The sequence below is a fragment of the Hemiscyllium ocellatum genome, chromosome 14 (genome assembly GCF_020745735.1).
Source record: "Hemiscyllium ocellatum isolate sHemOce1 chromosome 14, sHemOce1.pat.X.cur, whole genome shotgun sequence".
In the NCBI taxonomy this organism is placed as follows: domain Eukaryota; kingdom Metazoa; phylum Chordata; class Chondrichthyes; order Orectolobiformes; family Hemiscylliidae; genus Hemiscyllium; species Hemiscyllium ocellatum.
This window is the reverse complement of record NC_083414.1, coordinates 81,673,591-81,701,513: the sequence shown is the minus strand read 5'-3', so window position 1 is coordinate 81,701,513 and position 27,923 is coordinate 81,673,591. Positions and strand designations below refer to the sequence as shown.

General features: G+C 42.9%; 1 long non-coding RNA gene across 1 annotated transcript; it reads left to right on the top strand.

The window, feature by feature from the left end:
- Positions 1–777: 777 nt before the first annotated feature.
- LOC132822187 (uncharacterized) lies at positions 778–26,012 on the top strand. Its single transcript, XR_009645413.1, has 3 exons — positions 778–874; positions 24,850–24,919; positions 25,927–26,012. It is a non-coding gene; the product is annotated as an uncharacterized LOC132822187 (long non-coding RNA).
- Positions 26,013–27,923: the final 1,911 nt, after the last annotated feature.

Below are 27,923 nucleotides of genomic sequence, written 5' to 3'. Positions count from 1 at the left end.
TGTAATGACAGGCTGTGAGAACACACTGGTGTGTGGGGTAGCGGGCTATGACATGAGGTTGTTAACCTGTGGTTAGCCACTAACTGTCTCCATTGTAAGCTGTTGCCCACCTATATCACTCCACGATTGGAGCTTCCGAGGACACAAACCTTTGGAATATCCTCCCGAACCCCCTCTGTCTGCCTTAAATATGTATCTAAAAATCGTTCTCTTTAATCAATGTTTCCATAGGAGACTTTTCAATGTGAAAGGCTCCATACAATGCAGGTAGTTGTTGTTATTGTCTGACATCAGGAGAAACAGGAATGAGCCCTCTCTCTCTCTCTTATACCTGATGAACAACAGCAAAAGCAGGAAGCACTGAGCATGCTCCAGCTCACAATGGGCCTCGGATTATTGATGTCAGCGCAGGACCAATAAGAGTGGGGGAACGGGGCTGGAGGACCAGGATGTGCCAGTTGGTCCTTCAACCAATCGGAGTGAATGAGGGGCGGGACAATACTCAACCATGTGATAAACCTCACTGGCAGCACAGTGTTGTTGTGGCCAAGGCATTGGAAATGTGTGAAGGTGCAGGGCAGGGGAAAGGAAAGACATATTGACCAGGAAGAGAAGGAAATTTTCACGTTATGGAATGAGAGGTTTTACAGAACTTAGTGCACATTGTAAAACACAAATTTGAATATCCCAAATTCTGCACCATTTTCCCTCCCTATAATGCATTTTTCACTCTCTGAAATATCAACCATGTGTTTCTCTCTCCACAGATCCCAGTGATCAGTGGCAAAGCCCCATTGCGTGTGAAGAAGGTGATGTTTGAATTCCTTGTACAGCTGCAGTTTGTGTGGTGAAGGTGCTCCCACAATGTGGTTGGGTAAGAGCTGTTATAGATTATTCACTCAGCAACATTGAAGAGTTGACAATGTATGTGCAAATTAACAACAGTTTGTTTTTATCATGTTTATAATTCCACAGAAATACTATTGAGAGCTTCTGACATAAGGCCACAGATTGAGATACTAGGTCAGGTGATCAAAAGCATTGCCAAATAAGCAGGTTTTTGAGAACACCTTAAAAGAGGAAAGCAGGTCTGAGAGAGTTAGGGTAGGAATTCCAGACCGTGTTGCCTTGGCAACAGTAGAAACAGCCAGACCGATGAAGCAATGAATAAACACATCGTTGGGAGTCTGAAAGAAAATAAGTTGTCGCGGTCTCACAGGTTGTGTGGTGCAGGGAGACAGGGATGTTCACGCCAGGAATTACATCAAGGGTGAGAATTTTAAATTGTTGCTTGTAAATAGGAGCCTAGTTTTGGTACAAGTGAGCACTTGGGCAGGAGGGTTTAAGATACTCTTGAGACTACAGGAAAGTTGTATGTGAGAGGTTGGCCGGAGTGTTTGGATAATTAAGTCTGAAAATAACACAGGGATGGACAAGTATTTCAGTAAATGAGCTGAGACTAGGGTGGAGTTGGGTGATGTCACCAGTGAAGAAAGTGTGTTTTTGGAGTTGGGCTCCTCCTCCTCATCACTCCCCCTCCCCAAATCACAGATATTGTTCCTTGTTCTGTCTGTCTGTCTTTTCTGGTTATGTCCTTCTCTCCCATTCTGCTACAAACTAATATTTGACCCCACCGTTGTTGCAAAATCCTGCTCCATCCCCACTCTCCCTTTCCTTTCTGAAGTCCTTGTATGTGGTGTCCCTTAAGGATCTATCCTTGGTCCCTCCTGTTTCTCACCTACATACTGCCAGGAGGTGACATCGTCCAAAAGCACCGTGTTAGGTTTCACATGTACACTGACAATGCCCAGCTCTCCCTCCCCATCATCCCTCTCCATTGCTCAGTTATCAAATTGCTCATCACACTCCCACTTCGCGATTGGCTGCAATTTCCTACAATGGAATGTTGCAATGGTTAAACCCATTGCCTTCAGTTGCTATTACAAATTGCTTTCCCTTCCTGCTGAGCCCCTCTCTCTCCCTGGGAACTGTCTGAGGCAGAACCACACTCTTCACAATATTGCTCTCATATTCTGACCCCAAGGTGACCTTCTGATCAGGCATCTACACAATCACAGACACCAGGAATTCCAATCTCTAAAATGTTCCTTGTCTCCACCTCACCCCAGCTCCATTGCTACTGAAACCCTTGAGCCGTGTCGGGTGTTGCCTTAAACTTGACGAATCCAAAACAGAACCCGTGATTCCGCGACTATTCCAGAACCTGGTTCCAGACTCCCTCATGATGGGAAACATCCACCCAGTATTTACCCTGTCAAACTCCTTGAGAATCCTACATGTTACAATGAGATCCCCTCTCATTCTTCCCAAATCCAGTGAGTAGAATCCCAACTTCTTCAGCCTTTTCTTAAAAGATAATCCCTGCAAACCAGGGTTCATCCCAGTCAAGTTTCTGTGAAATGCCTCTGTTGAAATGATGTATTTCCTTAAATAAAGGGACCAACACTTCTGTCATTATTCCAGATGTGGTCTGACTCGCACTTTATAAAGTTCCTCTCAGGTATATACTCCAAACAACTCCCTTTAAACTTGCACAGATGTTGGTGGAAATGTCCAGCAGGTCATGCAGCATCTGTGAAGAAGAATCAGTTAAAGTTTCTGGTCTGGTCACCCTTCCTCAGAAACGTTAACTCTAATTTCTTTTCACACCTGCTGGGAGACCTGCTGAACTTTTCCAAACACTTCTGATTCTCTTCCTGGTTTACAGCATCTGCAGTTTTTTCAGTTTTCATATCCTTTAAACTTGCCATCTCTCCTCTAGAATTTGTCATTTCCGCCTTAGAAAAAAGATTCACATTTATTTGGACTCCCCTACTCTGGGGGGAAAAAAGAAACCATGACTAGTCACCCTATCATTGCTCCTCTAATTTTATAAAGTTCAATAAAGCCACCTAAAATGTCCAGTGCTGCAGGGAAATAGCCTCAGCCTATTCAGCCTCTCCCTATGGTTCAAATGTTCCAATACTAGCAACACCCTGGTTAAACTTTTCTGAACTCTTTCAAGTTTCCCAACATCTTTCCTGTAACAGGGAGGCTGGAATTGAAAGCAGTCTGGGGATTCCAAAAGTGGCTGAGCCAATAAACTGTACAACCGAAACATGATCCCCCAGCTCCTATCCTCAATGCACTGCCCAAAAACAGCTAGCATACCAAACACCACCTTCACTGACCTGTCTACCTTCAACCACACATTCACAGAACTATCAACCTACACTGCACGGTGTTTGTCTGTCAACACTTGCCAGGAACTTGCCATTAAGATGTTGAGTCCTATTCTGGTAACATCTTTCTGAAATGAGGGAGACTACAATTGAATGCAGTATTCTAACACTGGCCTCACCAATGCCCTACTCAGCCACACCGTGACCTCCTAATCCCTATACTCAGTGACAGAATCCCCACAGTGTGGAAGCAGGCCTTTCGCCCCATGAGACCATACCAACCATCGGAACAGCATTCCACCCTGACTCTGTAACCTACCATTACCCAAAGCTAATCCAGCTAACCTGCATGTCTTTGGATCTGTGGGAGGAAATTAAGAGCACCCAGATGAAGCCCACCCAGACACACAGGGAGAATGTGCAAACACCACACAGACAGTGGAATCAAACCAGGGTCCAGTTATTGACCACAGCATTTCATTAAAGGTTGGTGTCCCAAATGCCACATTCAGCACCCGATCTCCCTGAACCCCCACTTTCCAGGAACTATGCAGTTGTTCTGAGCCCTTCAGAGGGAAGTAAGGTGAGGAGGAGAAAACACGAACAGGGTTGAGTTGTAGACCTATAAAATAACTCTCCATCTTACCCCTCTGTGTTCCCCCCCGTCTCCCCCCACTCTGTTTTACCACCCCCCCTTTGTTGGTCTGTCCTTTGTCGCCCCCCCCACATCGTCGGTCGTGCATCCCCCCCTTGATCTGTCACACCCTCTGTCAGTCGCCCCCTTGTTAGTCGCACACCCGTCTCTTTTCCCCCCACTGTCAGTTGCCCCCCCGCCCTCAGTCTGTTCCCCCTCTTTGTCGGTTGCCCCCTCTGTTCCCCCCCCGCCTGTTCCCCTCCTCTCTAATCCTGTTTTCTGTCCCCATCCATTTCTGTGCCTCCCCTTTCTATCCCCCTCTCTGTCCCCACCCATTTCTGTCCCAACCCTCTCGATCCACCCACCCTCTTTGTCTACCCTCCCCTCCCAGTCCCCTAGATCTATACTCCCTCCCTCCTCCTCCTCCCCCCCCCCCCCCCCCCCCCCCCGGCAGGGAAAATATCCTGTCTATTTACCCTATCCATGCCCGACCTGATTTTAAAAGTCTCCTTCAGGTCACCGTTCAGCCTCTGATGCTCCAGGGAAAACAGCCTATCCAGCCCTGGCAACATCCTATAATTCTTTTCTGACCCCTTTCAAGTTTGAGAACATCCATCTGATAGGAAGGAGACCAGAATTGCATGGAATATTACAAAAGTTACCGAATCAATGTCCTGTACAGCGTCAATATGACCTCCCAACCCCTATACTGAATGCTCTGACCAGTAAAGACAAGCAGACCAACTGCCGCCTTCACTATTCTATCTACTTGCTATTCTACTGTCAAGGAACTATGAAGCTGCACTCCAAGGGCACTTTGTTTAGCAGCACTCCCCCGGAACTTATATTAACTGTATACGTCCTGCTAAAGTTTGTTTTTCCAAAAATGCAGCAGCTCGCATTTTACTGAACTGAACTCCTCAGCCCATCACCCATCTGATCCAGATCCCCTTGTACTCTGAGGTAATCTTTTTCCCTGTCTACCACACCCCCCATTTTGGTGTCATCCGCAAACTTATTTATAATATCTCTTATGTTCACATCCAAATCATGGATATAAATGACGAAACGTAGTGGATGCAGCACCGATCCTTGTGACACTCCACTGGTCACAGGCCTCCAGCCTGAAAAGCACCCTCTGCCTTCTACCTTCAAGCCAGTTCTGTACTCCATACGATCTAGCCTTGCTGACCAGTCTCCCGGGAGGAACCTTGTCGAATGCCTTACTGAAGTCCATGTAGATCATGTCCATGCTCTGACCTCACCAATCCTCTTTGTTACTTCTTCAAAAAAACTGAGTCAGATTCATGAGACATGATTTCCCATGCACAAAGCTGTTATTAATATCCAGGATTTAACTCTGTACATTGCAGTCTGCGTTGCCCAGTTATAGGTGTTAATATTCTGGATGAAGGTCAAGTACACCAGCATTTTATCAGTGACTGTGTAAGAGTCTTGTTAATGTCACCAATACAGTTGAGTTCCTTTTGAAAGCCAGTCCCCGTATCCCTTGCCCACCAGGAAATAGTGGCAGTGTCCTTACCTCTGGACCAGGAGGTTCGAGCTCAATTGAGTAACAGCATCTTTGAAAAGGCTGATTGGAAAACATGCCAAGCCACCAGGCCATACTGTCTCCCAGCTGTCCTTGCCTAAGCCTCTAAACAGAACCTTCCTGTAGTTTCTCTCCTGTCAGACTCTCCCATTGCTCAGTTTGTCCAGTATCCCCTCCTGCTGCTGCCCTGATCCTGTCCCTCACTGACCTGTCCATCCCCCAGTGTCCTCCACATTCATTCATTGTTTACAATCCCATTATCCCTGTCCTCCAGCCCCACCTCTTCCAGTCTATAGAGACGGCTCAGTGGTTAGCACTGCTGCCTCACAGCACCAGGTACTCTGGTTCGATTCCGGCCAAACCCGGAGTTTGTGCATTCTCCCCGTGTCTGCGCAGGTTTCCTCCGGGTGCTCCGGTTTCTGCCCACAATCCAAAGATGTGCAGGACAGGTAAATTGGCCATTTTAAATTGCCCATAGTATTAGTTACATTAGTCAGGGGTAAATATAGGATAGGGGAATGGGTCTGTGTAAGCTACTGTTTGGAGGGTCATTATGGACTTGTTTGGCCGAAGGGCCAATTTCCATACTGGAGGGATTCTGATATATTGGGCAGCAGCTGCTGTCAATCTCCCGGACTCCTGTATGATCGGGAATATGTGCTGTAGGAGGGGAGACCAGTGTATGGGCGCAGTGCTAGCCAATTGTGGGAGTATGCATAGTGCCTGGGAAGGAGGCTGTGGTTGTGAGGGATTAATCTGTCATTGGCATCTTCCTCCCTCTAGGAGCAGGACCCAGGGGAATGGCCCCTTTCCTGTACCCTGCCATGTGATCAGACTATCAGTGGGGCAGCATTTTGAAGAAAGTTATCAGAACTCTTTTGTGAAGATTCAGGGTTTTTATGGAAAGTGACAAGGATAGGCCTGCAATTCGAGTCCTAATTTGGTTCATTTTAGTAAGACGGGTTTTGGCCAGAGTGTGCAGGAAGCAGTGTATGCAGGATGGTTGTCGTCAGAGGATTCACCAACAACGCGCACACCCCCCACCCACCCCACCCTGGTGGACTCAGAGTCAGACTCATTGATTTGGTTCTTAGTCCGCAGACAAGATCTAGGAAACTGAATTCAAAGAGAGGAGAGAGTGTGTGAGAACTGGGTGTGGAGGGAAGGAGTGAGGAGATTGGTTTGGATTTCAGTTCACAGAAGAAAGAAATTGTTAGACTGAGAGTTAAGACTTTGGGAAACATGAAACTACAATTTAATACTATAATTGTCTTATAAAGATTCATCCTGTATTAATATGGTGAGTTGTTTTCTCAGTTGTAGGATACTGAAAGGGTGGATTTGTGGATGAGAAATTCAAATTGAACTTCATGTTCAGACCTGATAGTTACTTGATCCGTGCCAATCTGAATATTCATTGGCCTTTGCGTGTGGAAGGAAAGGTGTGTATTCTGTTCGTGGGCGAATATGCCAAATCTCAGTGTGACTGGGAAAAATACTGAGACACAGCCAAGTCCATGTTATCATGGTGACTGTGGAGAAAGAGTTTTTGTTTTTGAAAGTCTGAAAAATCATGGCATGTTTCCCAGGAACAATTAAGCCACAGCTTTGCTTTGTAGAAGGACAAGTCTTTAATTAACCATGCAACCAGAAAGACACAAGGATACCTGCACCTTGGGAAATACTATGAAAACGGGATTGTTGTAAAGGAGTTCATTCTCGATCATGGATTGTAATCCATTGGCGTTGTCACGTCGGTTCCAGCACCGTGGGGAAACACTGGAAATATGATGAATGCAGTGTAGGTTTCAGTTATTAAACTGTAAAAAGTGCAGAACAATTTACAAGGATGTTGCCAGGACTCAGGGGTCTGAGTTATAGGGAGAGGTTGGACAAGTGAGGATTTTATGTTTAGAGCAGAGGAAACTGAGTGGATACTCTTCTAGAAGTGTATAAGACCATGAGGGGCATGGATAAGGTGAATGCACTCAGTCTTTTTCCCAGGGAATTAAGGACTGGAGGGCATCAGTTGGAGGGGAAAGAACAGAAGGGAAGCTGAGGGGCAACTGTTTTACACAGAGGGTGGTATGTATATGGAATGAGCTGCCAGTGGAAGTGATTGAGGTGGGTACACTCTCACAACAGGTAAAAGGCATTTGTACAAAACATGGATAGGAAAGGGTCAGAAGCAGATGGGCCAAGTGCAGGGAAATGGGGTTAGTGTGGATGGACATCCTGGTCGGCATGGGCCAGTTTGGGCCAAAGGGCCTGTCTCTGCTGCAGGATGCTATGACTCTAAGTGCATCTGCTATTTCTCCCACTAACTCTGTTGATATCCTGGGATGTATTCCATCAGGGCAATGAGACTTATCTACCTTTAGCTCCATTAGCTTGCCCAGCTCTAACACTCTCGTGATAATGGTTGTTTCTAGTTCCTCACCTTCCTCAGTCTCCTTATCAATTACTGGCATGTTCTTCGTATCCTCCACTGTGAAGACTGACTGCTGTGTACTCATATTCCTAAATCCTGCTGGATAGGGATAACTAGGTACAGAACTTTGAGAGGTCTTCTTAGAGTCTTTATTGATGAGACATGGCAGTTACCTGGATAGTGTACATGCAGAACACCTCCAGGCAGCATCAGGTAAAGCCCCACCTATCCAATGTAAAGCTCCCATTCTTATACCTTTTGTGGTTTGGGACTTTGAATAGAGTCTCTCTCTCTCAGTATTATCTCCTTGGCAACGGTCAGTTAGAAAGTCGAGTTCAGGTTCGCACTTTGTGGTTAAAACATACACCCCTGTGGCTCCCTCAAGTATCTGACAGGCACTTCAGTTTCAGTGGGGCCGTCTATCGGGATTCTGATATGGAGGAGCTGGTGTTGGGGTGGGGTGGACAAACTTATAAATCACTCAACACTAGGTTATAGTCCAATAGGTTTATTTGGAAGTATAAGCTTTTGGAGTGTGCTGTTTTTTGTAACGTGATCAGGATTATCTCCATGGTAACAGTTAAGTGCTTCAACAATGAAAGGCCACATTTCCCCACACAATAGGTTCCCCTCTAGCAGTGTAAACTGCTATTCCAGCCCTGGGGATAGCTACTCATCACTTTTCTCCCCCAATCCCATCTAGCTTTCTGTTGATCTTTAATGTTTTTCTAATCTCCTAGTTTCTCCTTGGTCTTTCTCCTTGTATGTTTTCTATTACAATTTGATAGACTCCCTTATTTCCTGAGCCACTCATGGCAGATTACTCCTTTTCCTACAATCTTTCCTTTTCCCTGATATATACTTTTGCTGAGCACTTTGAAAAGCTCCCCCACTGTCAGTCAACTTTCCCACGTTAAAGTCTTTGCTTCCAGTTTACATTAGGATGAGGCAGGAGTTGGCTATTGTAGTCTCCTTTGTTTAAGCACTGGATCTTGGATTGGATCTAATCTTCCATCTTTCCAGCTGTGTTCTAAGTTCAACCAGATTTATCAGAAGTCTTTTATCAGATTACGAGGGGAGGCGAAGTTTCCTGGGTATTTTGCGTTTCATTGTCAGAGACCTTGGCTTTGTATTAAAGTACAGGATAGGTATTCACAACAGAGTATTCTGGACGGTGTGAATGTCCTCACAGTCTAAACCCATAAATCACTGTCTCCCCTCAGTTTAAAATTGCAATATCATTATCTCCTACATGCTTCCTCACTATCTAAGTTTGGAATGCTAATCCACCTGACTATCCTGCTTTTTCCAAAAATCTCCTATGGTGAAGGTGGTGAGTTTTGGATTCAGCTTTCCAGTTATTACCGTAAGAAGATAAGCGTTGGGCACAGGAGAGGCAATGCAGCCCTTCGAACCAGCTCCACCATTTAATACGGTGATGATTGAGCTCACCTCGGTCTCAGCTGGGTTTTCCCGCCTGCTCTCTCTCACCCTTCATCTCATTGCAAATTCAACATCTGTATCTCTTCATTAAATCTGCTCATTGTCCTGGCATCCACTGCATTTTGAATAGGGAATGCCACAGATTTGCAACACATTGAGATAAGTACATTCTTCTTCATGAGAATAGAATAGAGTCCCTATAGTGCAGAAACAGGTTATTCATCCATCGACTCCACGCCACCCTACGATGAGCATCCCATTCAGACCCACCCTGTCCCTGTAACCCTGCATTTCCCATGGCTAATGGCCTAACTGGCACATACATGGACACTGTGGGCAATTTAGCACAGGCAATTCACCTAACCTACACATCTTTGGACTGTGGGAGGAAGCTCGGGCACCCTAGAAAACCCACACAGACACTGTGAGAACGTGTAAATTCCAGACAGTCGCATCTGGCTGAAATAAAACCTGGGTCCCTGACGCTGTGTGGCAGCAGTGCTCACCACTCAGTTACCTTTCTGTCTCAATTGCCAGTTTCAGTCCATGAAGCAGCTAGTAACATGCCAGTGAATTGAATTCTAACAGCAGCATTGCCCTAGTAGGAGAGATTGAGGAGCTTGAAGCTGTCTTCTCTGGAGTATCTAAACATGAAACACTTCAAATGAACAAAATCGTCAAGAGCTCGATAGGATAGATACAAGAAGGATGTGCTCCTAGCCTGGTGTGCCTGGAATAAAATAAGCACTAACTACAGTATCTTTACCCAGCATCCCCTTTAGCTACATTAATGTTGAAGATTTATTTGCTGCTCTAATTCCACTCTCTTGATCACTCCCATTTTTAACTGCTGTAATGTTGATGACTGTGCAAATGTATGAAATTTAATTTAATCCATCCCAAAATCTCTCTGTACCTGTGTCTCACTTGTGTTCACCGAGACACTCATTCAATCTGACCGCTTTACAAACCCTGCTCTGATATTTCCTTAGAGGGCTCAGAATTAATTATTCACAGAATTGTTACTGTACAAAAGGAGGCTGATTGGCTGATCAGCTCTCCAAAGGATCACCTCACCGAATGCCATTCTTCTCCCTTTATGCCATAAACATTCCAATAACACCAGCGAGTTCACAACTAACCACAGCGATTGGATTTGTTTTGTTTGTTCATGGGATCACGGCATCACTTGCTTGGGCAGCATTTGTCATCCATTCTAACTGCCCAGGAGATGGTTCAGATTGTTAACTCGGACAAAAAGACAGAAAGAAAGATGCACATTTAAATAGCACCTTTGATGACCTGGGGCAATGAAACATGCTTCAATTCCAATGATTTCAACCTCAAATCTCTGAAAATACAGACACAAAGCTTCCTACTTGTACCAGGCAGTCTCTCCAGCGTCCTTTATTTCTTGAGAAAAGAGTTTTGAGCTGTGTACCCGTTCCTGGTGATTGTAACCTCTGTGTCCTTGTACGATGTATGACTGAACCTTTATTTTCCTGTTCCCTGTGAGCGACATCAGCAGCAGAAACAGGTCCTGACCTGTGCGGGTTTCGGTTGGAGTATTTGTATTGACAAATTCATTCTCATCCTCACATACAGTGTGAAATTGCTGTAAAACAGAAGGAAAGGATTGAGTGAGAACCAACAGAAGCACAAAGGCAGCATGTGTACCTGAGCTGAATGAACCTGGCATGAGGAAAACGTGTCCATAATCACAACTAGTTAGAATCACAGAATCCCTGAGGTGCACAAAGAGACTATTCGGTCCATCGAGTCTGCAATGACCCTACCTCCATGCCCCTACCTCCATAACCCCACATTTAGCATGGCTATACCAACCCACCTAACCTGCACACTACAGGCCATGTTAGCACGGCCAATCCAGCAAATCTGCACATCTGTGAGAGGGTCATAGATTATGTCTAAGTGCTCAGGATTGTGGATGAAGGCTCACAAACACTTGACTCTGACACAAATGCTCTTTTTTTTTCCAAAATAAAATCTGGGGGAAACTGCAACCGGAAAGATTTCTGATTATCTCATGAGGAAGAAAATTCAAAACTCGTGCCATTGACCCAGGGGCCCAGTGAAAGTTACAGAGGTTTGGGAACCAGCAGAAATGTAACAGGTTGTGAGCAAGGTGCGGGTGAGACAAGGACAAAAAGACAGTCTGTCACTTGGGGGAAGGCAGGAGAGATTAAACAGCAGAAATGGTAGTCCCTCAAGGCCACGGGGAATGGAGTTAGGGCTGTAAGTGCTGGTGGACTGTTATACACACCGTTACACACCCCACTCACCGCCCCCCTGCCCCGCCCCCTCCCAGAACCCAGTATAAAGCAGTAAACATTATCTCCTGCTGTGGAAGGACAGCCTGTGTTGGTCTGAGTCGGAACACTGAGCAAATTTACCTCAATAACAACTTAATCGGTGACCAGAGCAAGTTAAGTAGGTCCACATAAAATGCATTACAGCACAGAGAGAGGCCCATCAAATCCAAGCTGGCTCTCTGTAGCAGAATCCAATATTCTCATTCCCCCTACGTCCCCCAAACTCTGCAATTTTATTTCCCTCAGATCTGATATAATTGTTTTTATCAATCATTCATCTTCTCTGCTTGCACCACCATGACAGGCAGCATGTTCTGCATATTTCCAGCCAATACAGTCAGCAGAAACACTTGCTCATCTCCCACTGTATCAAAACTTTACATCTGATCTTAATTCTTGTGCGATCACCTATTGAATACAGATATTTTTTGTCTGCTATATCTAGGTGTGTTATAATCTTATATAGCTCTATCAAAAATATATTCAACTTGTTTACTTCAAAGAAAATACAAATTTCTTCAAATCAATTCATTGACTGCATTTTCTTCATCAGTGAACCACACCAGTAAGTCTGTATTCCACACTCTGAAGATCACTCGTATCATTCATTATTGATGTCTAATTTGTTCCACAAATCCAGACGAGACAAGTTTTCTGCACAACAGCAGTAGTTTTATTATTGGACAGCTGGCGGGAGTTTCAAAATGTCTCTAAAGTAGCTGAGTGTCTACTTGGAGAGACTCTTCTTCACGAATCTCTGCCTTACCCACAGAGACAGCATATTTAATAGGAATTAGACAAAGGCATATCAGTCACATGGGCGATTGTCATTACACAGTTTAAAGTAGGTAATTATGACCTTACAAAGCTTGATGAATGGTGACGTTCTGTGATAAAGTGTGAATGGATTACAGAAACTGATTATCGTATTGCTCATGATTATGTGTCGATGGGAAGAGATTAAGGCAGAAGGGTTCTTCCTTCAGTAAATGGGGATTCACTTACCTATGCTAATATGGAGGGGAGGTAAGACAATGGGAGTGGGAGGCAGTTTAACAGGGTTGTGCCCAGGGCTCCCAGTCTTGTCTGGAAAGGGCAAATTCCTCTGTCTGGGGTTACGGGGGGAATCCACATGTGTTGCTGCAATGCATTCTATTTCGAAAGTACAGTCCGCCTCCACCTACTGAGGTGTTCTGTCTGTATTGTAAGAGTACAGGCCTCGTACTCTTACAATGCAGCAGTAAGTCCTTTGGCAGGAGAATGTTTAACCCTTGAGTCGCCAATGCATCCTGAAAGAAAGCAAAGTATGAAACTGGCCCCTCTGTGGTATTTTAACTTCCCCATTCTGACCAGGAATCTGGTGACCAGAATTGGATGCAATGATTGACTGTGACCTAACTAGAGCTTTATCAATGACCAGCATCTTTTCCATGAGTTTGTTATCATTCGTTCTATTAATGAAGCCCAGCGTCCTATACGTTTACTCAAAACACTTTATGTTCTCTCTCCTTTAATGACTTGTACACATTGGCCCCCATCCTGCTGTCCTGCTCCCTGTGTCTGTTCCAATCAAATATATATTCCCTTTCTACATTGCTTCTCTCAAAATGCATCAACTTACTGTGTGTTCTAAAGAAGAGACATATTCCACTCAAAATATTATCTCTCGCTCCACACATTCTACCCCCCGGAAAACAGAACAGGACAGCACTGGGATAATCGGCCCACTATGTCTGTACGGATCATGATGCCATTCCAAACTAATTCCATTTCCCTGTACATGGTCCATATCCCTACCACCCCATGCCTGCTTATGTGTCTGCCCAAATGCCTCTTAATCATTGTGATTGTTTCTGTTTTTACCATCTCTCAGGCAAGTACATTCTAGTCACTGACCACCTTCTGCATCAGAAACTGGCCTGACATAACTTCCTTTAAACTTGCATAGATGTTGTTGGAAATACTCAGCAGGTCATGCAGCATCTGTGAAGAGAAATCAGTTAATGATTAGGGTCTGGTCACCCTTCCTCAGAAACATTATTGCTGATTTCTCTTCACAGATGCTGCTAGACCTGCTGAACTTTTCACAAAGATGTTTTTGTTTCTGGTTTACAGCATCTGCAGTTGTTTTGGTTTTCATCTCCTTTAAACATGCCCCCTGTCTCCTTAAACCTACGGCCTCTAGAATTTGTCATTTCCACCTTGGAAAAAGATTCAGATTATTCACTCTGTGCCTCTTGGGTCACCCCGCAGCCACTGACTTTCTAGTGACAGCAATCCAAGTCGTTCCAACTTCTCCCAATCCAGACAACATCCTGGTATACCTGTTTTCAACCTCTCCAAAGCCTCCACATCCTACTTATGCGGTGATCAAATGGCACACAATACCCCAAAGGTGGCCTGATTACAGTTTTATAATCACTCCCCTGACAGAAGAAGGCAAGCCTGCCATCCACCTCCTTCACCACTTTCAGGGAGCTGTGAACGTGCACCTGAAGATCCCTCTGTATATCAATGCTGCTCAGGGCCCTTCCGTTTAGTGTATACATTCCTCTTGCAATGTGCCTCCCAAAATGCATCACCACACATTTGTCCAAATCAGATCTATCTGTAATTTCTCCGTATAACCTTCTAACTGATCCTTCTTGCTGGATCCTTTGACAACATTCTTCACTGTTCACAGCTTCATCAATTGTACCATCTACAAACTTGCTAATTCAGTTGTTTACATTTTCTTGCTAATCACTGATATATGTTGCAGACAACAGATGTCCCAGTTCTGATCCTTGTGGAACAGAGACACTGGCCACAGACCTCCAGCCAGCAACATACCCCTGCACAGCTGTTGCTGGGAGAAGTATCAAAGAGGAGCCTGAGTTTAGCAGCGCGGTGAACTTTATTCAGCGCTCTTTACTTAAGCATGATGGGACAGTTCCCTCTCGAGAACTCTGTGACTCCCCCAGCCAAGTAAGGCTGGGTTTCCTTCATGCTTTCCTGTAATATTTTCTCTCGACCCGATCTCCTGGGTTTGGAATGTCAGCTCGGATATTTCTGTGCTTCCTTTCCCAGTTTCCGATTCTCTGTCCCTCTGCAACTTCCCCTCTCAGCTCATGCAGTTGCTTTGCCAGTACATTCAAGAATTGTTTGACCCTATCCTTGCCATTGGACATCTCGGGCGCTCCCAATGCCACACCCTGTGGCACCTGCGTAGTCCGTCCGGTCACTAATACAAAGCGGGACTGCCTTGTTCCCTTTGCTGGAGTTGATGTCAATTTAATTAGGATGGTGAGGAATACTCTAACCCATCTCTGCATGTCTCTGGGAGGGCTTTAGTCAGACTAGCTTTCAGTGTCTGCTTCATTTCTTCTGCTGTACCTGAGCTCTGGGGGTGGTATGGGAGATGGGGTTTCTGTTCAGTACCAAACAGGCCACAGAGCTGTTTAACTATATTCCCTGTAACATGTGTCCCTTGGTCAGAATCTGCAGGGGAATGCTTCCACCCACTGCATAAACCTGTTTATTAAGACCCAGCAGGATTTCCTTCCCTGAGATTGGGATGGGGGTGTATGTAAAATCTGTAATTGTTCCCATGGGCCCCTGGGTCCCTGCTGCTGCCTCCATTTTATCCTGATTGCTTTCCCTGGCTCATATAGTGTGTACAAGACTACACCCCTTCAACAAAAAGCTGCTGTATCTCTCCCTGTTCCAGGCCTCCTCCTGTAGTGGAGCATCTGATATTGCAGTGTATCCTGCCCAATATGGGCTGACCCATGATATGACTTTAATAATGTTTGTCTTATACAGTGCAGTGGCACTGCTGGATCATCCAGAATCTGTCTTGTCCAATTACTGCCCCACCCTTTTCCTATTCCTGTTTCTCCTGTTGTGGGACTATTTCTGGGAATATCTTTAAACCTTCCTCTCTCACTTCTGCAGCTACTGCCACTGCCATCTCCTCAAATGTCTGCACGGTTTCAGTCAGTATTTTACCTGCCTTACCCACATACTCACTGCCCCGTTGGTGTGAGATTTCTACTTTCCTGTGAGCTCTCATCTTTCCTGATGGAGGGCTTGTGCTCGAAACGTCCAATTCCCTATTCCTGAGATGCTGCCTGGCCTGCTGTGCTTTGACCAGCAACACATTTTCAGCTCCAATCTTCATTATTGCTGCTTCACTGGGAAAGTCAGCTGCTCCCACTACCTCTCTGACCGGTTCCTCATGCTCTATGTGGCCCCCAGACAGGGTGATGTACCCTCACCGAGCCCAGACCAACACATGGTCATGAACAATACCAAATGCATGCTGACTGTCTGTGTATATGCTGACTCCCTGACCCCTGGCTAATGTCAGTGCTTCTGTCAGGGCTTGTGATGGTTCTGCCAATTCTGGAGAATTCTCCACAAAAGGCCTCCAATAATTAAACAATCTAAAGTTTGCCTTACCCCTTCACGATGTGCAGGTGGATAGTTTTAAAATCATGGTCTTTCGTTCCACTAGGATTATCCCCTCTGCCTTCCTGATTTGACCTCCCTGTCTCTACCTACCTTCCCAGTTACACTCTCTGTGGGTTAATTTAAAGCCCGGCCTGCCTGAAATGACACAATACTATGTTTAATATTTGGATATGTTCTTTCTCACCAACTGAGGTAATGAGGTGTTGGTAAAATTAAATAGACTAACTCCATCAGCCTTACATTGGTGGAATATAATGGAATATTATGGGATCCCTGAGGTAACTGGATCCAGGTGTACTGTTTAAACACCAGCTTATTCTGCCATTCCAGGTCCACAGGTATGGATCAGACCCCATTCACAATAAGAAGGGCTGAGACTATATCCTGTTGCGATTTCAATCCATTAAATACAGTGGTGTGGTTTGCTACTGTAGGATAATCTTTAGTGGTGGATTTACCGAGGGAGGTATAATCAATAGTGAGGTGGGATGAGCCGTCTGGATTCAGTGAATTAGTCTGGGATACTGTCGGTCTGACTGTTCCCTGCTTCTCTCAATCTGTTACTGTCACAATGACTGCCTCCTCAGCCCCAGCTTTAATGGGATCCTGTTTGTGTGGGGAGTGAGAGGGCCCTCGATCTTTACAGGATCTACAGGTAATAACCCACATTCCTGTTTGAGTTCCCCACACTGCTGTTTGGGTTCTAGCTATAACTCCTCAGATTCCCTGACTGTTCCAGTCTCCCTGAAAGGTAACTACCCTGGAGATGTCACCTCTCCTTTGCTTCCTGTCCCGGGCCTGGCCAGGTTGTTCTCATATTACAGTTCGGGTCTCTACATCAATAGTTGCTCCTAACTGTTCTAAAATGACAACTCCCAGAATGGTGCCTTCCTCAGTTTCACACTCCCATATCTGAATATATTTTGCCATATCCGTGATCTGCATCAGGACAGGTTTATTTCATCCAGCTTCCTCGATTCCCTCTCCAAATGCTCTCATTTTAGTAATTGAGAGGGTGGGGGCAAATCCATATCGGTAACTGATATAGCTGCTCCTGTATTAATATTTATTAATACAGCAAACACAGCATCAATAAATATTCATGAGCTATGCATGTGCCTACGTGAACACAGGCCACACACAATGTGAACATCTATCTCCCTCTCTCTGCCTACGTTCCTTGGCTATGCGCCCTTTCCTGCTTCCTTTGTAACATTGTGGGTCTGATTACTCTCCCTGTACTGAAGCTATTCCCCTGTGTTTCTGCGTTTGCCTCAGCTCTCATGACCAATTCAGCATTTGGTTAGAATTACCTCCCACTGGGAGTCCCATGTTTATAATTACAGTTAAATGGGGTCCCATGTCATCTTTTAAACACATCAAACCGATTTCATCATCACACTTTGGGGTTTGGTAATCCCCCGTGGTCCTTACACACTTCAGGCTTCCTCTCTGTATGATCCTCGATATTACCCTTGGGTCCCTGCGTCACCAAGGTTATTTTAGACCGTCCAGCCTGTTTCCTCCCCATTGTGTTCCTGTAATATCTGTAAATGTCTGGAGGCACTGGTCAGCCGTGCACTGGGGGGAACCGGCTCACACCCCCATACTCTCATTGCAGGGACAGGTTCCACTGTACACGTCAGGGCATCTTGGCCTGAGAGATCTTGGCTGACACCATCTTTGGTGAGACTGTGTACTTCAATTAATTCATCCATATTGTCTCAATAAGGCCCGTTAATACCATTTCTCTATCAGGCTGGGTGGTCATTCACCAACACCTGTCATTCAGCCGGGTAAACGGTTCAGGTTTGGTTTCTGTCAGTTCCCTTTGTTGCTCCCTACTGTCGAGCCACGTTGAGCTTTGATGCCGAGCGGTGCCATGGACACGGCCTTCTGGGCCTTACAGGGTGGTGGGTCATCCCACCCATTGCCGTCCCTCTGTCGATACGTGGGCGCTTCACCATCTAACCCGTTCTACCCAGTGTCACCATTCTCACTGTCTTCTAAGGAGAGCGGGGCATTAGGTACATCCCCCACTGTAACTACCAGCTGGCCTTTAGCTTTAAGGCCTCACGTCTGAGAGCCACCACCTTCACTTGTTCCTGTTTCTCATAATAATGGAACACATTCCGTCATTCCTGGAATAAAGCAGAACAAAATGTGAATTTGGTTTGACTTGAAATACTTATAACTTGACATTCACTTTACAGATCTATAGAGGTGAGAATTGTACTGTGATTATTTATGTGAATTTAACATGATCATACAGTGAAAATAACTGATAACCAACGACAATGAATGAACTGAATAATATGTGATCATTTGTACCAGTTCTTACAATGAAAATTTGATTTTATTTAATGCTTGTCACCCATTACACCATGGCCATTGTTACTAGGGAATAAAGTAATGGAAGGATATCAGAGAAAATCAATAGACTTTAATTTTAGCTTCACTACAATAATGAACCAAAACAATATTTGGAAATATGGTTAAACTACATAACAAAGTTTCCAGTGTCATTATTAACATGAAAACAATTTTAGTTTGCAAGTTGTTTTGCACTAAGAATAATTGGAAATGAATTGTGATTATGAATTGACCATTTAAAATGTACTTTGAAGAGAATAGTTAGATATATTTTTGGAGGAAATTAGGGAAGGAAATAAATATGTATACATTGGTATTAATAGTTTTAAAATGTTTGGAGGTTGACTGGGATTATTTGATTGAGAGAGGCTGCATGATTATAAAGACTAATTCACCTTTTTCATTGCATAGTTGGTTTCACTAGAATCTGTTGTGGTCTAAGCTCTTGTTGTGTACAACTGTCACTAATAGCTTCATTAACCTGCGAGTCTCAGATCAGGTTTCCTTTGTCTGTAAGTCAGTCTGTAAGTGCGCGACACACCTGCTTTTCTGAGGGGAAACACAGATTCATTTCAAAGGAAATAAGTGGCAGTTCACACACCAGAGGCAGGGAAGTGTTTTTCTGAAGAATTTCATTGTCTATCTATAAACCGATCGTATCTGTGTTTGTCAGTTTGTGGAGGATTCAGCCCCTTTGTTCTGAGCTGTTTTATACAAGCAGTTGTTTCATTATGTCTTTGCCAAGAATGTTGTTTACTTTTCCCTTTTACTGTGATTGTGCAGGTTAGACTATTCTGTGAATCAATAATGTTCAGTGACTGAACATTGAATAGTTTAGACTCTAACAGAGTAGTTGCCTTGTTTTCAGCTAATTATTCATATTTTTTTTATTTCCTGGTTGTGTAGAATGTTACAGAAACAGGTTCTGAGCAATGTTTCCATTCACTTGTGTTGGAGTCACTGACAGCCACGTGGTCAGTCAGTTTCAGGCTGAGGGATCAGTTTCTCTGTCCTATTAGATGGTGCTCACTTGCTCAGTTTCCGATGGCTCACCTCAGCATCAGTCCATCAGCTGCTGAAACCCTGTATCCAGCATTTGTATCCTCTCACTGTGACTATTCCAATACAGTCCCAGCTTGTCTCCCACATTCTACCTCCATTACCTCATGATCACTTCAGATTCTACTGTCTGTGTCCTTGCAGCAAGTTGTGTCAGACACCTACCTCAGTTTTAACCTGATCTATATTATGTTCAGAAAGATATTTTCAAAATTTGGTTCACTGCTTTTAAACCTACCCGTGCCTTCACCCTGTCCTCCCTGCGTAGTTCCACACCTCCCTGGGGTATCTGCACTTATCCAATTCCAGCTCTGTGAGTGTTTCTTACTTTGTTCTCCTCCCTGTTGGTGTCTGTAGTTTCAGTTGCTTCGAACCTAAACTTGGTCATTCTCTTCCCCCATTCCCTTCAACACTCCTTAATTCTCCCAGTTTGATCAAGGTTTTGGTTCCCACCCTTTGTAGCTCGGGAACAGTCCTGTGGTATCGTTGCTGAACTGTTAATGCAGAGACCCAGCGAATATTCTGGGGACCCTCATTCGAATCCCACCACGGCAGATGTGGAGCTTGAATTTAATAACCATCTAGAATTATGAGTCTATTGATGAAATTATTCTCCATTGTCTGGATCACTGATGTCCTTTAGGGAAGGAAGCTGCCATCCTTACCTGGTCTGGCCTACATGTGACTCCTGACCCACAGCAATGTGGTTGGCCCTTACCTGCTCTCTGGGTAATAAATGCTGCCCACAGCCAGTGGCACCTACATCCCAGTGAATGAATTTTAAACAAAGCGCTCAGTCCTTGGATCATGTGAGAGAGAAGCAGAAGGTGACCATTCGGCCCCTCGAGCCTGCCCAACCATTCAATAAGACCAGGCCTGATCTGTTAGTAATTTATATTCCATCTCCCCCCAACGTCCCTTAACAAGAATCTATCAACCTGTGTCTTAAAAATACTCAGTGAGCCCACCTTCTGAGGCAGAGAGTTCCAAATTTGCACAGCCCTCTGTTGGGAAACAAATATCATCATCGCTGTCCTGAAAGGGTGAACCCAATTTTAAAGCAGTTCTCTCTAGTTCAGGAATGACCCACAAGTGGAAACATCCTTTCCACTTCCACCTTATCAAACCATTCAGTATGTTAGATACTTCAGTCATGTCACCCCTCACTGTCCCAAACTCTAACTGTATCAAACCTATCCTGTCCAACCGATCCACATTTTATTTCTGTCACGCCGGGTGTGAGTGGGGTTGAAATGTTTATGTTTATTATGCAGTGAATGTGTTGCTTCACTGTGTGGAGTCTAAGAGTCAACATGAGCCATACTAGCTTCCCTGTCTCACTGTATTACATATATCTTACATCACTGTTGTGTTTCCATCCCTCCCTACCTCATCGAACTAAAAAGAATGACAGAGATCGAGAAAAGTTGCTCGAAAATTTGTTGTTGCATAAAAGGTATTTGCTGCAAATGTGTTGCTGGTCAAAGCACAGCAGGTTAGGCAGCATCTCAGGAATAGAGAATTCGACGTTTCGAGCATAAGCCCTTCATCAGGAACGTCGAATTCTCTATTCCTGAGATGCTGCCTAACCTGCTGTGCTTTGACCAGCAACACATTTGCAGCTGTGATCTCCAGCATCTGCAGACCTCATTTTTTACTAAAAGGTATTTGGTCTGTTTGTACAGATTGCATTGTAATTGTAGTAACCAGTTCATTAAAAGTTACTGACAAAATATTTTAAGAGGATCTACTGTTGGTGGTGGAAATGCTGCTGGTTCATATAAGAGAGGGCTGGGGTGAATACTGTACTTGGTTTTGATGAGAAAGTTGAGCAAGGTCAGATTCTTTTATCTTTTTCAATAAGGGGCAGAGATTGCAGCTAGGACAGTGTGGAGCTGTTTTGATCTTGTAGACATTTTTAAAATATTTATTTGATGTGATGTGGGTGTCACTGGCTGGGCCCAGCATTTATTACCCATCTCTAGTTGCCCTTGAGAAATTGGTGGTGAGCTGTCTTCTTGAGCCGCTGCACTCTACCTGCTGTGGGTATACAGCACAATACTGTGAGGAAAGGCTGAGGCACTTGGGGCTGTTCTCATTGGAGAAAAGAAGGTTTAGGGGAGATTTGGTAGAGGTGTACAAGATGATTAGGGGTTTAGATAGGGTTGACAGTGAAAACCTTTTTCCGCTAATGGAGTCAGCTGTTACTAGGGGACACAGCTTTAAATTAAGGGGTGGTAGGTATAGGACAGATGTTAGGGGTAGATTCTTTACTCAGCGGGTTGTGAGTTCATGGAATGCCCTGCCAGTAGCAGTGGTGGACTCTCCCTCTTTATGGTCATTTAAGCGGGCATTAGATAAGCATATGGAGGTTATTGGGCTAGTGTAGGTTAGGTAGGCTTTGGTCGGCGCAACATCGAGGGCCGAAGGGCCTGTACTGTGCTGTATTTTTCTATGTTCTATGTAATACCTTGGGGTGGGGATTTCCAGGATTTTGACCCAGCGACAGTGAAGGAACAGCTATATATTTCCAATTCAAGGTGATTAGTACCTTATCAGGGAACTTGAAGATTGTTGTCTTTCCATCTAGCTGCTGCCCTTGTCCTTATCGATGGAAGTGGCCATGGGTTTGAAAGATGCTGGTTACTGATTTCCTGCAGTGCATCTTGTAGATAGTATATACTGCTGCTACGGAGCATCAGTGGTGGTGGGGAGGGGTGGGGGGTAGATACTTGTGGATGCTGTGCTAATCAAGCGGGCTGCTTTGTTCCGGATGGTATCAAGTTTCTTGAGTGTTGTTAGGGCAGCACTATCCAGGCAAGTGGGGAGTATTCCATCACACTCCTGACTTGTGTCTGCTAGCTGTTAGACAGGCTTTCAGGAGACAGCAGTTAAATTACTCTTGTAGCCACTGTGTTTATGTGGTGAGACCAATTCAGTTTCTGATCAATGATTATTCCCAGGATGTTGAGAGTGGGTGTTCAGTGATGGCAACACCATCGAATGTCAAGGGATGGTGGTTAGGTTATTTCTTATACGTGATGGTCATTGCCTGCATTTGTGTGGGATGTATGTTACTTGCCCCTTGTCAGCCCAAACCTGGATATTGTCCAGATCTTGTTGTACTTGGACTTGGACTGCTTCAGTACCTGCGGAGGTAATTAATTATTAACGTTCAATAACCATGAAATTATGCAAATTCCTTTTTCTAACAAATGTCATGGACTGTATCTTGTGGTCACTCTGATATTCACTTTGGTTATCTCCTCACTTCCTTCCTGATTCAGACACAAATGTTGGATCATCGATCAGGATAAAATTACATCAATTTCTCCGTCTTCAAAGTGCACTGATAGATTTTCAAAATCTAAGTGTTGCTAACATCTAATTATTGTTCAATTCAGTAGGGGGTATAAATGTGTAATATTGGCTCAGTACATGAAGTAATGTGAAGCTATGGCAGTGTACAAAGTCACAATGATTGTGAATATCATTTTTTATTATAATCATATAAACACAGTTGAATCGATTTAATTATATTTGACTTCAATGCTCACATTGATTGTACTGCTGATCACAATAAGAGTGAACTATTCCTTGTGACAAAATTATTTAAAATTCATGTCACTTTTTTATGAACACAAAATAGAATCAACACACGTTTGTTCTTTCCTTTACCCATCGCAGTCAGGTTTGAATTGTACAATGCTAGCTTGGTACAGCACGGAAACAGGTCATTCAGGCAGCCCGGCCAGGTTCCCTAAACTAAACTAGCCCCATTTTCCTGTGTTTGTTCCATATCCCGCTGGACGTTTTCTATCCATGTAACTGTCCAAAAGTCTTTTAGATGTTATAAGTGTATCAGCCACTGCCTTTCCTCTCACAGTTCATTCCATGTGAGCCAAATACACTTTGTGAAAAAAGTTGCCCCTCAGATCCCTTTTAAATCTTTCCCACTTACCTTAAATATAATTTACACTGTAGAATCTTTATGACTGCAAAGTTATTAAAAGTTGAGAGGTATTTAGAAGCAGCATAATAACATTCATAGTTTAGTCAGTGAACGGAAGCAAATACATTCACGATATTGTGAACATTACAATGAACAACAGATACTAGTTGAGAAAATGTTGGATTGAAAAACAATTCAGTAGACACTTAGATATTTTCTAATCAACTCTGAGGTGCTTTGACACATCTCTGTTGAAGGTTAGAATTGAATCCATACCTCCTGGTCTTTCAGTACAGACATTACCAGAGCTCTACATAATGTTCCTATGCAAGAAGGGCAGGACTATAATCACATACTTACGGTGGTTACTCACAGGTAAACTGCTCAAATATTTATTGTGATAATCAGACTAGGATTGTATTAGACAATTCCAGTTTGTAATGGACCGATAAAAGGAATTAGTAATTTCTAAAAATGTTGGCACGAAGCGACAATGATCTTAAATAAATATAAATCTCATGATAATCAAGTAATTAAATATGTTTGAAGCACTTATTCATGTACTCAAAATTAAACTGCTTTGTAATGCACATGACTTGGAAATAAAGCATTAGTCATTCAATGTGACTATTAAGCGAAAGATAATTTCCCTCATTTTCACAAAATTGTGATTTCTAAGAATTCAAGATTTATTGTAAAAGAATAGAGCAAACATTTGTTAATTGTGGTTTGTATACACAAGAGACACGTGAAATTAATATAATGTTTAACATGAAAAATACTTAGCTCTTATTGTAATAATCAGAAATATAGAAATGTTAGCATTGAAATGAAATACAATCAATACAAGAATGCAAAAAACTGTGGATACAGAAAATCAGAAACAAAAATAGCTGATAACAAATTTAAGAATGATGAGAAACCCTTACTGCAATGTAATTGTGCAATATGTTGGAAAGAACTGAAATATTGATGTGAAAACTAGTTAGCCATCTCTTAATTGATAAGACTGATTAATAATCATTTAACTAATATGAGAATTCAAATGAAAGAGAATGAGATAGTTACTATGAGTGTTGGGTGAGAAAACTTTGCTTGATTGCAGGTGTGTTGACCTGAAACGAGTGTAAATATTTCATCATGATACTGGCACTAAGAAATAATAGATTCAACTCTCATGATGGTGTGATAGTTGAAATTACAATTAAAGAATAATTAATGTTGTAACTCAATACTTAAAATGATTCAATATTTTCAAAGCAGTATGTACTGGATATTCATTAAGATCAGTAAACTGAGAATTAAAATATTGGATTAATTTCAAAACAAAAATCATACCTTCAGAGATTATTCATCAGAATAGTTTTGTCATTGAAAGAAACCTCATTTATTCAAGAATTCTGCATTTTCCTCATTTTCTGTCTTTTTCCCACAGGGATCTGCACTGGAACCCTTCTGTTTGCGGGACAAATATATGTAAGTGACATGGATTAAAATCTAATTTGGTGAGTTCATAAGTTTGTTGACGATACAAAGTTCAGTGCAGTTGTGGATAATGTAGAGGGTTGTCAAAGAATGCAGCAGGAAAAATATAAATTGCAGATATGGGCAGAGAAATTAAAGGCAAAGTTTAATCCATACAACAGTGAGGTGTCTCACTTTGGGAGCTCAAATATTAAGGAAAAGTAGGTAATGGCAGGACCCTGAACAGCTTTGTTGTTCAAAGGGATCTTGGCGTTCAAGACCATGGCTCCCTGAAAGTGACCATGTAAGTAGCTAGGGTGGTCAGGAAGGCAAATGGCATGCTTGCCTTTATTGGTCAGGGAACTGGTTACACGAGTCAGGATGGCATGTTGCAACTTTATAAGACTTTGGTTAAGGCATACTTAAAGTATTGTATTCACTTCTGCTCGCCACATTACAGGACAGGTATGGAGGCTTTGGAGAGGGTACAGAGGGCGTTTACCAGGATGCTGCCTGGATTTGGAAACGTGAGAAAAACTCAGGTTGCTTTTTTGTGGAGTGGCGGAGGATGGAGGAAGAATTGATGCAAGTCTATACAATCAGGAGATACATAAATAGGGCTGGCAGTCAAAATGTTTTTTCCTGGAGTTGAAACGTCAAAAGTAAGTGACATGCGTTTAAGGTTAGGGGAGACAGTTCAAGGGGCATGTTTTTTACAAAGGGAGTGGTAGGTGCCTGGAATGAACTTCCAGGGTTCGTGGTGGAGGCAGATATATTAGGGCTTTTTTAAATGTTCTTTAGATAATTTGGAAGGATATGGACCAAGGATAGACAGAAGGGGTGAGTTTATTTTGCATTATGTTCAGCACAACGTTATGGGCCAAAGGGCCCATTCCTGTGTTACACAGCTCTTTGAGAGAAAACTCATGTCTAACACATATGACATTTAATCTAATCAATATTTAGTCACTTGTGTCAAAAATAGGAATAAAATAAGTAGAGAATGAACTTTACTCTAATCTAAAGATATAGTTTGTCATTTACACAGGTAATGCTTTGGTATTTTTTTCTGAATTATCAGCTTTGATGGAGATGTGTTGAAAATGTTTGCAGTTACTGATCTGCTGAACCAAAATGACCCCTTTTAAACTGATGATTGGACTAGAAACCTTTTAGAAAACTTGAAAAAATTCAGTAAGGTGAGATACACATCATAATTTAATCCTATATTTCTTATTGACAATACTCCAATAATTTTTTTTCACGTCTATACCAAAAAGAGTGATTTTCCATCCAATGCTCATTGGAAATATCTGAATGCCACTCATTTCAACAATCAAAGTAACCATAGCCTCATTGATTAAGAGATATCTAATGACATTTCGCCAATAATTACTGTTTATTTCGGCAGATTGTATGTTCAAACAGCAATGTGAGATTTCTCTTTAATATTCAGTTCACTGACAGCATATTAATAATTTAGTTATTGCTAATATCTAATAACTGATCAATCCAGTAAGGGATATAAAAGTGGAATTATGGCTCAGTACATCAACTGATGGAAAGATATTGCAGTGTTCAATCTCCCAATTATTGTGAATATCGACGTATATTTTGATTTGATTTGATTATATTTTTCTTCAACGTGAAGGCTTATTGTATTTCTGATCTCAGCAAGGGTTAAATAATTTAAAGCTAAAAATATTCAAAATCGTGACTTTTTTTGTAAACACGAGAAAAAAACTTACATGTGTTTGTTCTTCCCTTTATCAATCAGAGTACATTTTGAATTGTTGGAAGTTGTACAATTGTGAAAGGAAGGGGAGCTGCCTGCAGCTGAATAGTCACAGTGAATGAATTTTTTTGGTGATTCCATCTGCTGCAGAGCATTCTAATTATCTTTTCATTATCAGAAAAATTGCTTTAAACATATTCAGCAGTTGTATTTTTCATGAATTTACAATAAGCGCATGATATGTATATTTATTTTTCCTTCAATTGTCACAATACTAATTTTTACGTTAGAGCTGAGATACTTAATACCATAAATGTGTGGTCTCTAAAAGAAAGCCATGGAAGGCTAGATAGAATTCTTGAACAGCCTGTATATTTGAATGAAAAAAACAATTCCTTCCAAAAAGCAAAGTTAAATAATCACACAAAACCAGGTTATGGTCCAAGAGGTTTATTTGGAAGCGCTAGCTTTCGGAGTGCTGCTCCTTCAACCAACTGATGAAGGAGCAGCGCTCTGAAAGCTAGTTCTTCAAAATAAACCTGTTGGTTCATAACCTGGTGGTGCTTGATTTTTTAAACTTTGTACAGCCCAATCCAACACTGGCCCCACCAAATCATTCCAAAAACACTCTACATATGTACCTTTTAACAATTCAATAATCCTGCAACAGGATTACAATTCTCAGTTTATCTATTTTAATAAATATCTAATCAAAATCTAACAACTACTGGAAAACATAAACCATTTTATCTGTTAAAACACAAAATTTAATTATCAATTCATTGTTATCACGGTATGTGAACTATACTTTCAGTCTCCAGTGATGTGAAGTGACCCTTGGACAAAAATTATGCATTCTAAATTCACCTGCAACCAGATAAATCGGGACAAACACAAAATTAATCAAACTAAGTCAAACAGCAGCGAGAATCAATCAGTTCCGGGATGACCCAAATTTTCTTACACCTTGACTTCCAGCCAATGCCTGAGCATTATATATCTCTCTTGAAAATGTCAACAATGAAGGGTTTTTGCACCAACACATTGAATGCTTTGAAACCAGCTAATGACCACATGTAGACATTTGTCACAAAACTATTAACCATTGGGTGGCACGGTGGCACAGTGGTTAGCACTGCTGCCTCACAGTGCCAGAGACCCGGGTTCAGTGCCCGCCTCAGGTGACTGACTGTGTGGAGCTTGCACATTCTCCCGGCGTCTGTGTGGGTTTCCTCTGGGTGCTCCGGTTTCCTCCCACAATCCAAAAATGTGCAGGTTAGGTGAATTGGCCATGCTAAATTGCCCATAGT